Here is a 13,896-nt window from a genome sequence, read left to right on the forward strand (position 1 = left end):
GGACTCCTGATCCCCAGTTCAGCCCAGGAAGGGCTCCTGTTCCCGAGTATAGCCCAGGAAGGGCTCCTGATCCCCAGTTCAGCCCAGGAAGGGCTCCTGTTCCCGTGTATAGCCCACGGAGGGCTCCTGAGCCCCAGTTCAGCCCAGGAAGGGCTCCTGTTTCCGAGTTAAGCCCCAGGAGGGATCCTGTTTCCGAGTTAAGCCCAGGGAGGGCTCCAGATCCCCAGTTAAGCCCACGGAGGGCTCCTGATCCCCGGCTCCAGATCCCCAGTTAAGCCCAGGGAGGGCTCCAGATCCCCAGTTAAGCCCAGGGAAGGCTCCTGTTTCTGAGTTACGCTCAGGGAGGGCTCCAGATCCCCAGTTAAGCCCACGGAGGGCTCCTGTTTCTGAGTTCAGCCCAGGAAGGGCTCCTGATCCCCAGTTCAGCCCAGGAAGGTCTCCTGATCCCCGGTTAAGCCCACGGAGGGCTCCTGATCCCCGCTTAAGCCCAGGGAGGGCTCCTGATCCCCAGTTCCGCCAAGGGAGGGCTCCTGATCCCCAGTTAAGCCCACGGAGGGCTCCTGTTTCGAGGGCTCCTGTTTTTGAGTTCAGCCCAGGGAGGGCTCCAGATCCCCAGTTCAGCCCAAGGAGGGCTCCTGTTTCCCCGTTAAGCCCAGGGAGGGCTCCTGTTTCCGATTTCAGCCCAGGGAGGGCTCCTGTTCCCGAGTTAAGCCCAGGGTGGGCTCCTGATCCCCAGTTCCGCCCAGGAAGGGCTCCAGATACCCCGTTAAGCCCAGGGAGGGCTCCAGGCCCCGTAAATTTCCCCAAGTATTTTTTGGGGGGGGGGTAGTATGGCTCCAGCCGTAGAGGCCGAGGCTGGGGCTGGGGCCGCGGCCTGTGAGGCTGCTCTGCCATGGCCTCCCGAGTCCCCTGCTCCGCCATGGCCTCCCAAGGCTCCTGATAGTTTTCGTACTCTTGGTCTCCTCGTTCCTTGCTCCGTGTTCCCGCACCGTAGCAGATCGTGACACACACACACACACACACACAAACCATTTAATTTTTATACTTACATAATGTATAATATTTAACGTGTGTATATAAACATACAGCATATCATTTAAGATATATATACATATAGATAAGATATATATATATATATACATATTTACATAAACACTGTATATACATATTTATCTTATATATTTTTACATTTATTAATCTTGAGATTCTATCTCTATATTGATAAGTGTAATTAGAATATCATAATCATTAAATCTCGATCTCAAAATCTATCTATCTATCTTGCATGTGTATATATATTAATTTATACTATTACATATTTTTTGATTCATGATTAATGATTTTATATTCATTATCATTATATTTTAAATGAAACCCTAATTTTGTATTCAATTTTTATTACATATATTAATTTATATAATATTTTTTAGTATTAAGTTTGCCATTAAAGTGAAATTACTGAACCTAAACAGAAGTTAAAATTGCCCATTTAAAAGAAAAAAAAACTCAAAAGAATCTCAGACGGACTTAGAGGTTTTTGCATCTTAAGTCTTCATATAAATAACATTACATTTGTCTTGAAATTAAACCCTCGTTTGGGCAGAATGTCGGTCACATCCGGTATGAAGGTTAGAAACTATCTAATAAAGTCTGAATTTGATTAGCGCTAAACCAAGGGTGACTAATAGGTCATGCAGTCTTTTGCAAGTGCTGACACAAGAACTTTGGTAATGATTTAAAAGTCATTATCTGTTAACTTTAAAAACGGCTCCTTTTAATGTCCTACTTCAACCAGCAAAGTTGCCAGTGCCAGAACGAAACTATGACTAAACCCTCTGTGGTTCATCTATTAACACGTGCTTTATTCAAGCTTTTATACCAAAGCTGAAAAGTAGGGATCGAGGCCTGAAACATTTCTGCAGAGCAGCACATGTGTTGTTAAAGCAATTACATCTACACAGTAGACACAGACCTGTCAGCAGGCATTGCAATTGCTATTCATTTATTCCCAAAGGCTTTAGAGCATCAAATATATGCCAGGTATTAATGATGCATGTTGTCTGTTCAAGGACAGGCCTCGCTGTAAAGATGCTATGTGCTTGTAAGGCTTATTGACAGAAAAGAATCTCAAACACCTGCTATCCTCCAATGAATGTGTGTGTGGGGAGAATCTTTCCCCAATTTTAGTTGCTTTCGTGCAGCTACAATAAATCCATTTTGGGGTCCATTAGTGAGAGCAACCCCTCAGATCCACATATTTTCCCTGAATAAACGACAGCTCCGCAGTTAAGATCATCCATGATCAGTCAAGCTGAGAGAGTGTGTGCCTCATTCTTGAGCTAATGTCAGAATATAAAAAAGGATTTAGCTTTCCACAGATGACTAACTCTCAGAAATCTCTTGAATCTGGGTGTTACCATCTCCACATCGTCTCTCCGACTAATGATATGAGCCCCAAACAGCTCATTGTTTTCCCTCGGTGCTGATTCCAAAAGAATCAAAAGATACAAATGTATCGGAACACTTTGAAAGAAATAGCAGTAAATGTCTCATGCTCTGTAACAGGAACTAAACTAAAGACTACAAGTTCATCATACTGAATAGTGAAGGGCCTGTAGTTACTGAAAAAAAATCATATGACTGATTTCGGTTACACCAACTTTAAAGTTTAATATGTTTATTAAATCATCTTCTTCTTCTGGCTGGTTCCCAGCAGCTGACCCACACACTCTGATGAACACACAGCCTTCTTGAACCAAATCAATTACCCTTTTACTCACACACACCAGCTGCTACATGTGAGTTGTGACACACAAAGGCTACATTTGAAAACAAGCATTCATTCCCCCCACCAGTTATTCTCACATTCTCTATCCTTCTTTCTCTTTCTACCTTATGTAATTATCCCAGAAGACTTCTTCTAGAGTTCTTCTAATGATTCACACACTCTTTGTTATGCTGTTTCTTACTGGTCAAAAACCAGACAGTTTCTGAAACTTACACTGTGTATATGATCTAAGGGATAATGAACAGGCTATACACAAATAAATATGTACACATGAAATACTGATTTGACTTTGAATTTGCTTATTTTGTACCTGTAAGAAAAAAAATTACAATGTACAAAACAATCAGCTCAGTAACAAGACAAACACTATACTGTAATACTAATAGTGACATCCAGTAAAGCTAGTTTCAGTTACCCAGATTAGCACTCTATTAGATAACTAAAAATTGCTCAACTGACCAATCAGAACTGAGTAATCCAGGGATAGTCCACCACATTACTCACTTCTATGTCATTCCAAACCTGTACGACTTTGTCTCTTTCTGTTGAACACAAAAGAAGATATTTTGAAGAATGTTTTTGGTCACCATTGAATTCCATAGTAGGGGTCGACCGATTATTGGCCTGGCCGAAGCATTTTTATGATTATCGGTCATTTTCAAAACCAATTCGCCGATAAAATAACTTAATTTTGAAACACGCTATTTGGCTCTGATGCAGCCTGTCAGAACTCACCACTCTGTGGCCTAAAGCAGTCTCCGCCCACCACCCATCTGATTTGTTGGGAGTCACGAGTCAGACCAATCAAAGCAGAATTCACTCTCACTCCGAAAGTAGGGATGGGCGATACCTCTTATTTTATTTTCGATCCGATACCGATATTTTCAAGCGTCTTAAACTGGGTGTGTGACAGGTATGGCTGTGGAATGGGGCCGAGAAAAACACTTATCGGTCGACCCCTATTCCATAGTATGAACAATGTGTCTACCTTTAATGTTCTACTGATGAAAAAAGCCATACAGGTTTTGAGTGACATAAGGGGGAGTAAATGATCAAAGAAATGTCATTTTTGGGTGAACTATTATATCCCTTTAACATAAACTGACAACTACAAAAACTCATTAAAGTTGGAAAAACTGTGAAAATGTATGTACAGTGGCAAATAGGCAGACTTCATGCAATATTAGAGATTGTAATAGTAACATCAGTCATGAATGTCTAAAGCTTTTTTTTTAGATGCATGACTTTCACAGAAGAATTTCACAATGATTAATGCATAACACGGATAGAAAATGTGATGTGTGTTTAATGCTACATAGAGCTATTTATATTAATGACTGAAAAACCTAGTACTATAATAAATATATATTAAGTCTTCATACCACAGATGTAAACTCACTTTTGCAGGTCTAAATGACTATATACACTAAGTGTTGGCAGCAGCTGCATATGCTCAGTAGTATGTTGAGGCCATCTGAAATCACCGCCTCATCTAAATGCTAATAGAATGCGATCTCTCAGAGAAACAGGCTAGCTAATGATCAGGCCCACTGAATACACTGAACGCTTAAGTGCTAATAATGATATAACTGAAGCACAGTGAGGGAAAAACAGCAGACAGAAAAACACAACACCTGCAGACCATCTATAGACCTTCACACTCACGCGCATACACGCACCGTGTAAAACTTCCGACAAGATAACTGCTTCACAGTAGCTGTCGATGTTGCTTTTTCTTTACCTGGAGGATTTGGGTTTTTGTATTTTATAATCCAGCCTTCAACACAAAGCAAATTAATTGGAAAATAGTACAATCGAATGAGCTGTATCAGCCCACATTCACCAACAATCCCAACCTGGCATGTGAACAATCACCTACATGGCATCACTAGTTTAGTCATTCAGAAACATGGCTTTTCATACCACTGCTATGCTGATGACTCTATTTATCAATCTGCACTGGCTACCAACAGCTGTTCGCATAAAATTCGAGGCATTAATGTTTGCCTACAAAACCACCACTGGCTCTGCACCCCTTTACCTAAATTCACTACTTCAGACTTATGTGCCCAGAATTCTATTCTTTAAAAAAAAAACATGTCCCTTTTAGACTTACACTCTATTCATTTACTGCTTGTTTTCGTAAAAAAAAACACTAGCTTTTCTAATCTTTTTGTATTCTATCTATTTGTTTTTTTTATTTATTACATAATTAAAAAAAAAAACCTTGCTATGTGTACTGCATTCAGCTAACTGAGACTTGTTAAAGCACTTGTATATCATTGCTCTTTTGTTGATTTTGATTGCTTCCATTGTCCTCATTTGTAAGTCGCTTTGGATAAAAGCGTCTGCTCAATGACTAAATGTTAATGTAAACCTCCCACCTGCTTCCCTCCCAGTAATCAATAGTGTGTTCATTTTCAGATGGATCCATTGCCTTCAGGTCCTCCTAGAAAATTCCTGCTAACAAGTCCAAAAAATCACCGTTCAGATGACTTTGGAATAAGTAAGAATAAAAACGACCTTTTAGCAATTTAATATCTTTTTCACATTCTCATATATATGTTCACAACCTGACAAAGAAGGAAGCTGTTTTAGTGCCAGTGCAGGATGTAGAAATAAAGAGCAATTGATGTGCATTTAATTTGTAATTCATGCTTTATCTATTTTATAGTTATTGTTCTGCCAAAGAGAATGGAGGGAAATTTAGTCCTTCATACATCATAAACCAACCAAATAATTAGTATTTTTAAATTTTACCACTGTTCTTCAACCAAAGTCGTGCATCAACTAACTCATAAAGTTGGGGCTATTACTGTAAAAAAAATAAAATAAAAAATAAAATGTAAACTAAATTAATCTATTTTCGTCAAATTAAATAATTAAAAATATATATTTTAAACTATCATTTTAAATTCATCTAAATAAGTAAACACTTTCATTACTTAAAAACTAACTAAAATAAAATAAAATTGCTCCCTAATTAATTCCAGTTCTCGATTAGTGTTATATTATAAAACCTAAAGCCTTTATAAACCAACCTGCCAGCGTTTAAACATCTTATATCTAGTGGCATTTTTATGAGAATGTGCTGTGAAATCGAACACTATTAGACAACTTTAAATGATACCAGCTTGCATATTAACTTTGTCAGTCCTAAAATTAAAGGGGTCATATGATGCTTTTTTAAAGATCATTATTTTGTGTATTTGGTGTAACAGAATATGTTGACATGCTTTAATGTTCAAAAAACACATTATTTTTCAAATAGGTTAAGACAGCTGACTCTACTGTGATGTGGCTGTCTCTCTCTCTCTCTCTCACACACACACACGGTCGTCCACAAAATGCATTGCTGTTCTGTTGTAAGTGATCTTAAAGATTCCTAAATGCATCTACTTTCGGAAGGCTAAATAAAGTGCTTTTGCTTTCGCCTAGAAACACACAGCGTCTCCCTGACATGGCTGCATCAACACTAACTGCGGTTACTGAAACCACGCCTTCTTTCTTTGCGTGCACATTTGGGCGCATTATGCAAATATTTCCACATAGTGAGGTAGATATGTGGGGGCGTGTTAGAACGAGCCGTTTTAGGGGGGTGTGGCAGAGTCTTAACTTTGATAAAGAATATCTCTTTGGTTTTGAGACTCTAGTCTTTGCAACTTCAGGGATCTTATCTATTCACGAACAGCTTGTAACACTCCAAAGAGAAAGGAAAACTTGAAATCGCATCATATGACCCCTTTAATATAGAAACTAAAGAAACTGAAACTAGAACTAAAACTAGCAATGATGGCGTGAAAATGAATGAAAATGAAACTTAACTGACAAGACGAGCTGAAATAACAGAAACAAACACTGAAATCATTACCTTTATAATCTGGCTTGAATGCAAACACAATTGAGAGTTTGCCATTGGTAATAACTTTTTTGGTGGTGTTTATGTGCTAAAAACAAACTTCATTCCAAAACCAATCATGGTCTTTCCAGAAACATCAATCCACATTATGTGAATGATAATAGGACCTGATTGTGGTCTTTCCATGTAGTTCTGGATGAAAACAGACATTGGTACAGGGAGGTTTGTTCGCTCTTCACCTGTGGTCCCATTAGTTAGTGAATCCTCCACGTTATTAAAGACTGAGAGCAAGAGTGAATGGATCGTCTGATCTCATTCCATTCAGTCCGCTGAGTGTGGACTCATTCAAATGGAGACAATGGAGCCTGAACTGGGTAAAATCAAGTTAGCTCATTTAAATGCTAATGTACATGGATCTGAAATGGCGCGAGGCTAACTATGCAGCAGCTAAAGGAGAAAAGATGTATCACCCTTTCACAGAGCTATACCTGGTCTGGACGCATTACTTTCACCCGTTGTGTTTTACAGGCAAGACTTTGCCACACCTCAAGCTGGAAAAGACTCCAAGGACGATCTGTCGGTGCTACTCTAAATGTAGGAGGGAAGTTAAGCTTACATAAATATACAGTGGGTACGGAAAGTATTCAGACCCCCTTAAATTTTTCAGTCTTTGTTATATTGCAGCCCGATCTAACTACAGCTACACGCATTTATTCTGTCAATGAGTCAGCCCTCGGTATATGAATAGCTGAAAACAGACACTGCAGGGATTTAAGGTGCCGTTGTCCCCAGCAGGGATCAGCCTCCACGACCTTCAGACTGCAGTAAACACAGGCAGCTAAAGCACAAGCCCAAATGACCCATCACAAATATCAACAGACCACCATCCCTCAACAGAGAACAGGTCAGTGCAGCCAGAGCACAATAGCACAATACACTCACAACACTGCACATGCCATTCTCTGTTATATATCTTATCCAGTCTCAAAAAGAATGATTTATTTATTCCCAATTCTCTTGATCAAGTGTAGACATTTATTGACAGATACACAAAAAGCAGTAGAAAGGCAGATTGAGCTCTTCTGGTTGTGGTACATGAGTCATTCTGCATATTCAACACAGCTGATACACACTAATACACACCAAAAGACAGTTTCACCCTCGTCTCTCTTCCCTGGAGAGACACAGGTGACTGAAAGAGATTGTACCAAATTACACGGAAGATGGGTCAGACAATAGTACAAGAAAGTAGTTTTTCTTTTAATTACCTAGAAATATTGTTAGAAATGGACATTTGAATAAACATATTTGCCAGAGGGGTACTGCTATTCCCGATCTCTGGTTCCTCTCAAGGTTTATTCTAAAGTTATTTTAAGACACAATAGCTAAATGAATGAATGAATGAATAATAATATGCAAAAATGCAATATTAGGTTAACATCAACCAAAGATAAATTTACAAACCTAATGTTCTGCTAAATGCTTTAAAGGGGTCATATGATGCTGCTAAAAAGAACATTATTTTGTGTATTTGGTGTAATGAAATGTGTTTACGCAGTTTAAGGTTAAAAAAACACATTATTTTCCACATACTGTACATTATTGTTTCTCCTCTATGCCCCTTTCTGAATCGTTCTTTCTCATCGGTCTGAAAAGCGAGGTGTGCTGTGATTGGCCAGCTATCCAGTGCGTTGTGATTGGCCGAATACCTCAAGTGTGTGACGGAAATGTTACACCCATACCATACTGTGATGCCGTGTCCCGGCCGGAGCGATGATTCAAAAACATTAAAACCCATTATAAACGAGGCATTTATTGCATCCAGTGGGGACTTAATTACGGGCTTGTAACACTCCAAAGAGAAAGGAAAAATTTTAATTGCTTCATATGACCCCTTTAAAAAAACTTGTATGTAAATATGTAACGTGCACATATGCGACTTTGTTCATCTGTACACCTAACAATGCAATACAAATTATTATTAATTTATTATTTATTATTATTATTGAAGTGAATTTGCCATGTCACCGTTATCACAAATGTACCCTAGTGAAAATATATATACTAAAATATTATAATTATATAATTATAATAAAATATAATATAGAGACATTTACATATTTAGGTACTTAATAAAAATACTCTGCATTTGTACTTTTAGTATACTAAACTGGTATACTTAAAGTCTGCTAAATTGGAACAACTAATTTTGTACTTAATGCACTTTAATTTTGTGGAAGTAGTGCTGAAGTCCAACTAAAGATATACTGAAGTATATTTGATATACTGAAGTAGAACTATTGCAAGTATACCGATATTACTCAAAGATCATACAGTCCTCATCAATAGTGACAGCAAAACACATTTTAGGCTTAATATTAAGAAGAAATGTAGTACTCCAAATACATTTTAATTATAATTTTTATATCAGTAAGTCTGAAGCGATATGTAAGTAAATATGTTAATAGATTTTAACTATATTTAGTATGAAATACATGTATTTTAAATATACTACTTTTTTATGTAAATTTTTTTATATGACACTACATGAATGTTATTTTTGGCCAGGCTTAAATTCATGATTAAACTGAAGTGACAGATCTTTTCTTCCATATTGACATACATCCAAGTGAAACAGATTATTTAAAAAAATAAATAAATTAAAAAAATAGAGCGGGTCTTGGTTCTGTCCATTGGTTGTTGATTGGAAGAAGGCAAATCTGAATTTGAGCTTGCAGTCGACTTTATACAGTTTATGCAGACTAAATAATTGGAGAAGTCTGGCATACATCACCGGACAGAAGTTGATTCACCAGAAGATTAAGTTATGACATTTTGAAAAAAAATAATTTTATTTATTTATTTTAAAATTATTGAATTGTTCACAGTAAGAACATTAAGATGCACTTGGAAAACTTTCATATCATGACAATTTTAAGACACAAAACTCAGTCTTATACTTGTATATTTGCAGCAAAGTCACAATCAGGGGTCCTTGGACTGAAAAAGACTGCAAAACACTGCACTATACAAATTAAACTGACTTGACTAAATCTTAACAGGAACGACCTTGCTACTGATCAACTATAGAGATGCAGGGAAAGCTTAGCAGGTGTGAGAAAAATGGCAAAATTCAATCCAGTATTATACAGCAAGTGATTCATCAACCAGTGAGTCACCAGTACAAAAAAAGCAACTTCTCACATAGTCAAGAAAGCTTGTACAGAAGTCCGTGCACGACATACTTACTTATTTAGAGCAATATGACAGATATTACATCAGATATGAGGGCAGGATACACATAGCCAGAGGCATAAAATAATTAGCTTTTCAAAGAATGCACAGACTCGGTAATGAATGAAAAGATCAAGAACCACATCGTTTCATAATCTTGAGTCAGATAAACTTCAGCCAACGAGTAAAAAAAATGGCTACAGACCTTTCTCACGTCGCACTTCAGTTCACAGTATTCTCTTTTCATATGATAAACAAGAGGATGAAAGCACTAAATGGATAAAATAATTCAATCTCAATGTGGACGGCTTCCCAAAAATAATGCATATGTCCATTTATGTATGAAAAGGAAAGAGGAAGCAAAAGACACAAACACAAAAGCTCCTCTCACATCTTACTGTGCTGATAGTATGCTAAAAAAGCCGCTTTCACTCATTGCGAATAACAGATGCTTGAATGTGCTTTTAAAATATCTAACAAGTCACCATGCTTGGCTACTCGATTATTTCAAAAGTAAACATCAAGGGAGCAGACGACTCATTCACATCTAGTCAGAGTCGATGACCTATGCTATCAATATTAAACACTCTCCAGTCTGATCAAAAGACACATAAGCAATGAATTATAGGGCCTGTGTCCAATGAGGCACCTCTGTTTCATTTCACTGCACTGTGTGGTGTAAGAGCCGATAGAAGATGCCATTTCTGATATAAACTCTAAACGATCAAGCCTTTCTTTAGTGTGAACATATTCAAGCTCAAGTATATGAAAAGAAAACAAAAAAGAACAACAAAAACATTTTAATACGAGGATGAAAGGCACTTCACGATCAGTGACATTTAGGGAGATTCTAATGCAAATCATGTTTATTTCTGAATGTAATGTATCACAATACATTTTCATATTTATCCAGAGCCCAAACAACTCAATATCTGACAAAGCCTTAAGATGAGGCCTCATGAAAACACAGCTTCTGATCCATGAAGTATATTACTAAGAAATACGAATTCTGCTTGAGATACCACATATCCTGGACAGATAACTAAGATCATTAACACCAGTGTAACTGTGTGGGCGAAACTCTACTTGAAATCATGTTTTTTCTACATGGCATTTACATCATTCTGAAGTCAGAGCCGCTGGCACACCCCCATTACCCATCCTTAATGTATGATCCTCTTGGGATATCAGTGTGCACCAAATTTGTGCACTACAGCACTGGCAAGAATTATTATATTTTTGTAAGTCCTACAGAGCATTTTCTAAAGTTAAACAAAAGCCACATTTTCATCAGTGGGCAGTCAAATTCCTATAATATTAATTATTTACACTTTAAGAAAATTTTAAGAAATTAATTAATTTAGCAAGAATGCATTAAGCTGATCAAAAGTGACAGTTAGTTGTTACAAAAAAAAATCTATTTTGAATAAATGCTGCTCTTTTAAACTTTCGATTTATCAAGGAATTTTGACAAATGTATCATTTGTCTTGAGAAAAAAATTAGCATATTAGATTGATTTCTGAAGGATCATGTGACACTGAAGGCTAGAGTGCTGAAAAATTCAGAATAAATTAAAATGTACAAAAAAAAATGCATGTTTTAAATTATAATAATGTTTCACAATAGTGCTGTTTTTCTGTATTTCAAATGAATGCACCCTTGGTGAGCAATAAGAGATTCTTTCAAAAACATTTTTTTTTAATCTTACCGACCCCAAACTTTTGAATGGTAGTGTATATAAACTGGAAGACATTTATCCTTTCTGCACTTTTCTGGGCTGTTGACTGCTAACTGCACATCAGCATTTCTATATATGTATAGTGAGCAGTAGATTTTAAATTGAGCTGAGTGAGAACATGCCTCTCTGACCCTTGTCCTCCTCTTCCCGGGCACATTGCCAGAGGTTATCACGCAAATACACATGCGCGCGCACACACACACACAGGCAACAGGATCATATATATCAGAGCAGGTGCTAAACCAGACAGCAGCTTTGGGCCAAAACCGCTTACACCCACATTAGTAACACCATAAAAAAAACCTGCCCACCCCCTCTACATCTCACCACTACTGCACAACTGTATTTATCATTCGAAACAGTTCAAAATCTCCTGAAAATGTTTAGATATATTTTTGTGATTATCAACTAAATATTCCTTTGCTAAAATTACCCCTAAAGTGAGTAACCTCACCCAGGCTTTTCTTTCCATCTATGTTTCTATCCAATTCCCGCAAGAGATCAATTTATAAATGTCCTACTGGTGCATAAATATCATCTCAGCATGCTCTTGCAAACAGTGTTTGTCCTTCAGCACAGAACCGTAACTATAAGGGATCTGAAAGGAGGGGCGGGGCAGTGTGTGTGTGTGTGTGTGTGTGTGTGTGTGTGTGTGTGAGCAGGTTGCCTGGACAAGAGAGCGGCAGAAGACTGTTGTGGAGACGGAACCACCAACTGGGATCACACTCAGGAATTATGAACCTTTATAAACACTCACAGTCCCTCCTTCACACTCAGTCTGGCTCTCTCGCTTCCCTACCACTCATAAACTCTCTCTCTACCTCTCTATATTATGTTTCAGATTTCATATTAACTACTTTGAGCTATACGCACAAAGACGAGTAGACTTATAGCATGAGCGTTCACTTATTGCTAGAAGATGTGTGTTATTTTGTTCATAGTTCTTAAAAATTTAGCCACTCCACTTATTTTTTAGAATATGCACAATATTTTCTAGTCCTTGTGGATTCATTGATCGGTTCAGGGGAGTGGACCGGCTATTGTTCTCTGGACAAAAAGGAGCTCATCTTTTACAGCAGCAGCATGATGCTTGATTTCCAGCTTGAGGCTTGAATTTGATGCTTGATTTAGCATGATCATGATAAGCTCTACAAATCAGCCAGAACCGAAGGACTAGGACATAATTATGTTTATATTCCACAATTAGAATCTCAGCATCTAACCATGATTTTATGTGTCAGTCGCTGAAAGATTTATACCAGGATAGAATGCAAAATTACAAACAGATTTATTAATCAGACTTCACTGGCTACTGACCAAGCAGGTCCGCTTGTAATTGTAAACAAAACAAAATCTGAATAACAACGATATCTCTGAACTACCCATATAAGCTGACATTTCTATGAACATGAAGATTGTAGGTTCAAATTTGCATAAGGGGTGTATGAAGAACATTGTTAATCTTGCATGACCCTGTTCTTTTAAGCTTTTAGCCACTCAAACTCACTTTTTTAATATTGAAAACTGACTAGTATCTTAATATTTATTATTTAAAAATATATTAAAATTGTAACAAGTTTTATTCATTTAAAAATATAAAATATAGCTTAAACGTTTTAAAAAATCCAAATATTCCATGCCAACTACCCAGATAGATAGATAGATAGATAGATAGATAGATAGATAGATAAAATATTTTAATTTCTGGAGATTTAACGTGATAAAGTAAAACTTAACTGGGACTATTTTACAGTGCGACATATTTTCACCAACTTTTTTGAGGACTTTCCACGTTTTCGTCGTGACATTTTCAGCCGTGGTTCTTAATGAGAAAGTGAATATAGTCACACCAAAGTAATTTAGCTCTGAAAAGAAAAGGAGTGGCACACAAAAATTAAAGAAACAAACCGACGACCCTTCGATTTGCGCAATTTCCATCTCTTTGACTGAAACAACGATTTTAATAGTTGAAAGACGGCTGAGGAGGACGACTAGCATCATGTACGTGCTCGCAGCAGCGGGTTTGATGTTGCACTGAGAGAATGAAATCCTGCCGTATCCTTCACGAGAGCATCACTTCATTCCGCATCAACACGCTATTCGCAAACATAACACAAGACATCACACAACCCAGCCTACCTGCATAACCTTTGATGTTGTGATGTTCATATATAGAAGTCCTGTGTTTTCAGAGGTAGAGAGAGTGGGAACCGCACCGACACCGCATCCCGGAGTCTGAGGAGAACAGAAGCCTGAGCAGACGTAGAGAACAGCAG

General features: G+C 37.6%; 1 protein-coding gene across 4 annotated transcripts in view; it reads right to left on the reverse strand.

Moving 5' to 3' along the window:
* apba2b (amyloid beta (A4) precursor protein-binding, family A, member 2b) overlaps positions 1 to 13,857 on the reverse strand; it is an 84,304-nt gene extending 70,447 nt beyond the window's left edge. For all 4 annotated transcript variants that reach the window (XM_016463492.1, XM_016463491.1, XM_016463490.1 and 1 more), the window contains exon 1: positions 13,760 to 13,857. The gene's annotated coding sequence lies outside the window, so the exon portion shown is untranslated. The remainder of the gene's footprint in view (positions 1 to 13,759) is intronic.
* Positions 13,858 to 13,896: the final 39 nt, after the last annotated feature.

Source organism: Sinocyclocheilus anshuiensis, unplaced genomic scaffold (genome assembly GCF_001515605.1).
Source record: "Sinocyclocheilus anshuiensis isolate Anshui unplaced genomic scaffold, SAMN03320099.WGS_v1.1 scaffold816, whole genome shotgun sequence".
Classification (NCBI taxonomy): Eukaryota; Metazoa; Chordata; class Actinopteri; order Cypriniformes; family Cyprinidae; genus Sinocyclocheilus; species Sinocyclocheilus anshuiensis.